The 4,002-nt window shown below is 36.9% G+C and overlaps 1 pseudogene; it reads left to right on the top strand.

Annotated features, from left to right (window-relative positions):
- The first annotated feature begins 1,458 nt into the window (after positions 1–1,458).
- Positions 1,459–3,587, top strand: LOC138442175 (actin-related protein 3 pseudogene; annotated as a pseudogene).
- Positions 3,588–4,002: the final 415 nt, after the last annotated feature.

The following is a 4,002-nucleotide window of genomic DNA, read 5'->3' as shown; positions in this document are numbered from 1 at the left end:
TTTCTATGATCCAACTGATGTTGGCTATTTGATCTCTGGTTCCTCTGGCTTTTCCAAATCCAGCTTGAACATCTGGAAGTTCTTGGTTTATGTACTGCTGAAGCCTAGCTTGAAGGATTTTGAGCATAACCTGCTAGCATGTGAAATGAGCACAACTGTGCAGTAGTTTGAACATTCTTTGCCACTGTCCTTCACTAGAATGGTTATGATCAAAAAGAAGATAATGACAAGAATTGGTAAGGATGTGGAAAAAGAGAAACCCTCCCAAGCTGCTGATGGGAATATAATATGATGCTGCTACTTTGGAAAACAGCCTGGTATGTCCTCAGAGTTAACATTTGGCCCAACAATTCAACTACTAGGTATATATACTAGGCAAAATGAAAACATATGTCCATACAAAACTTGTACACAAATAACATACCACCATTGTTCACAATAGCCAAACATGGCAAACAATCCAAATGTCCATCAATTGATGAATGGATAATCAAAGTGTGATGTAGCCATACAAGAGAATAATATTCAACAATAAAAATAAACATATGCATGCTACAGTATAAATGAACCTTGAAAACATGCTAAGTGAAAGAAGCCAGTCACAAAAGAACCACAAATTAGATGACTCCATTGACATGCAATGTCCAAAAGAGGCAAATTTATAAAGATAGAAAGTAGTTTAGTGGTTGTCTAGGGCTGGGGAAGGGTACATTGGGAAAATGAAGAGTGACTGGATAGATTTCTTTTTGGGGTTATGAAAATGTTCTCAAATTCATTATGGTAATAGTTGTACAACTCTGAATATATAATACTAAAAAAAACCAAGACAGACAACTTTGAGTGTAGACTCTAAATGGGTAAATTATTATATGGGATGTGAACTATATCTTAATAAATTTGCTATAAAAATTCTAATTAAAAATAAAATACAAACAACAGTGAAAAATCAATGAATCCAAATCTAAATTTTTAAAGAGATCAGTAGAATAATAAACTAGCTTAGAAGAATCAAAAATAAAAAAGAAGACATGAATTACCAGTATGGAAATGAAAGAGAGATATCACCATAGATTATATACATATTAAAATAATCATAAAAGAATGTTTTAAACATATTTATTGCAATAAATTCTAGAACTCAGAAGAAATAGACCAAGTCCTTGATAGCCAAAATTTATAAAAGCATAAACTGGCATAAAGAAATTAAATACCTAAAGACCCCTATATTATTTGAATAAGTGAAATATCTTAAAATCTTACCAAAAAAACCCATTCTAATTCAAGACACACTCACTGGTGAATTTTATCCAACATCTGAGGAAAATATAATTAGTTATCTTAAGAAAGCTTCAGAAAATAGAGGGCAGACTTCTCAACTCATTATGATTCTAGCATTACCCTGATACCAAAAGTAAACCTATTATAAGAAAAGAAAGTTAAAAACCAATCTCTCGAGTGGTAGCCGCTGACCGAGCCTGCTTCTCTCTCGCTACTGCTTCGGCTTCCCGGCTCCCCCCAAGACGGAGAGGGTGGCCCGGCCGTGGATGGTCAGATAGCTTCTACCTCCCGCCGCCCATCCCTGGCCCCAAACGGCACGGAGCAGACGGCGGCAGCAGCAGCAGCAGGCGAGGAGGAAGATGGCGGGACGGCTGCCGGCCTGTGTGGTGGACTGTGGCACGGGGTATACAAAATTAGGATATGCTGGAAATACAGAACCACAGTTTATCATCCCTTCCTGTATTGCTATTAAGGAGTCAGCAAAAGTGGGAGATCAAGCTCAAAGGAGGGTGATGAAAGGTGTTGATGACCTAGACTTCTTCATTGGTGATGAAGCAATAGAAAAACCTACATATGCAACAAAGTAGCCAATCCGCCATGGTATAGTTGAAGATTGGGACTTGATGGAAAGGTTTATGGAGCAAGTGATCTTTAAATATTTAAGGGCAGAACCTGAAGATCATTATTTTCTTTTGACTGAACCTCCACTGAATACTCCAGAAAACAGGGAATATACTGCTGAAATAATGTTTGAGTCCTTCAATGTTCCTGGCTTGTACATTGCTGTACAGGCCGTTCTTGCCTTAGCTGCATCTTGGACCTCCAGACAAGTAGGAGAACGGACGTTGACTGGTACGGTAATAGACAGTGGAGACGGTGTCACTCATGTCATCCCTGTGGCTGAAGGGTATGTGATTGGCAGCTGTATTAAGCACATTCCAATCGCAGGACGAGATATAACATATTTTATTCAGCAACTGTTGAGAGACCGAGAAGTAGGAATTCCTCCAGAGCAATCCTTGGAAACTGCTAAGGCAGTGAAGGAGCGCTATAGTTATGTCTGCCCAGACTTAGTAAAAGAATTTAACAAGTATGATACAGATGGATCAAAGTGGATTAAACAGTATACTGGAATCAATGCTATTTCAAAGAAAGAGTTTTCCATTGATGTTGGATATGAGAGATTCTTGGGACCTGAAATCTTCTTTCATCCAGAGTTTGCTAACCCAGACTTTACCCAGCCTATCTCAGAAGTTGTAGATGAAGTAATTCAGAATTGTCCTATTGATGTCAGACGTCCTCTCTACAAGAATATTGTCCTCTCTGGAGGTTCAACCATGTTCAGGGACTTTGGACGTCGTTTGCAAAGAGATTTGAAAAGAACTGTAGATGCCAGGCTGAAATTAAGTGAGGAGTTGAGTGGTGGTAGATTGAAGCCGAAACCTATTGATGTACAAGTCATTACACATCACATGCAACGATACACAGTTTGGTTTGGAGGATCTATGCTGGCTTCCACACCTGAGTTCTACCAAGTATGCCACACCAAAAAGGATTATGAAGAAATTGGACCTAGCATTTGTCGTCACAATCCAGTGTTTGGAGTCATGTCGTAAAATTGGCTTCATAGTTATTGGGGTTAGGGAGGTGGGGAAGAAATAGTCTTTCTGATTACCTGTTTTGTCTGGATGGCTGGTTTTAAACCTGACTTGAAATAATAAGACCAAACATTAATTATACAGGAATATTTTAATAAGTATATCAACATGCGAATGTAGAGGAGAGCCAAAATGATTAAGTGTTTTTCTTTAGATTGAATATTTGAATCTTACGTGTATCAAAAAGAAGTGGGTTTTAGTTCTTTCTGTGCCCTGGTATTTTGTATATTATTGAATTATCCGAGATTTGATGGGATTTATCAGTATGTAGATAGCTCTATAATGCTTGAATTGTACACTTTGAAGTGTGCAATGCAAGAGCTTGTTTATATTTCATACTTTTTATACTTTGAGGAAAAAAAGTCAAAGAAAAACTAGTATTTGAGGGTAAAAAAAAAAGTGACCAAGTAAAGGATAAATACAAAAAATAGCCTGTGAGACTTGGCGTACACACACACTCATGGGATTCCAGTTATTATGAAGTGCTTCCACCCTCCTGTGCCCCTCAATGGTTTTCTTTGCAAGTGCTTTTGGAACTAAGAAGCTAGTGTCTTGGATTAACTGATGCCTGCTAGTGCTTTCTGATTACTCGCATTCTGTTTTCTCGCTTTAAAGGAAAAGTAAAGACAAGACTGTTGGACCAGTATTGCAGTTCTGTAGTGTCATTTCTTATTAAAAAATGAATAATTTGATTACCCAAATTGGTATATTTAAAGCCTAACACCATTCTAATAAAGGCACAAATTTCTTTTTAATACTTGTTTCAAGCTCTTTAATCTTTATAAGTTAACTAATAAATCTATTTTCTTCAAACCTCTGCAATAGTTCTTTAAAATCTCAACAGTTGGTTAGTGAGCTGACTTTTTTATGTGCTCTAAACAAATAATTGTGAACTTTTAATATGTTGAGTGCTTTCATTTTGATAACTGGATCTCCATTTGATACTTTCATTTGTATAACCCATTTGCAGTCCAAAAATTTTTTTAGTGCCAGTCCCTGACATATGGAAAGTTAATTTTCATTACATTTTAAAATATCTGGATCATGAAGAACAAGTGATGAAAAT

This window comes from Ovis canadensis, chromosome 6, assembly GCF_042477335.2.
Source record: "Ovis canadensis isolate MfBH-ARS-UI-01 breed Bighorn chromosome 6, ARS-UI_OviCan_v2, whole genome shotgun sequence".
NCBI lineage: Eukaryota > Metazoa > Chordata > Mammalia > Artiodactyla > Bovidae > Ovis > Ovis canadensis.
Note: the sequence above shows the minus strand (reverse complement) of the source record. Positions and strands in the feature narration are given on the sequence as shown.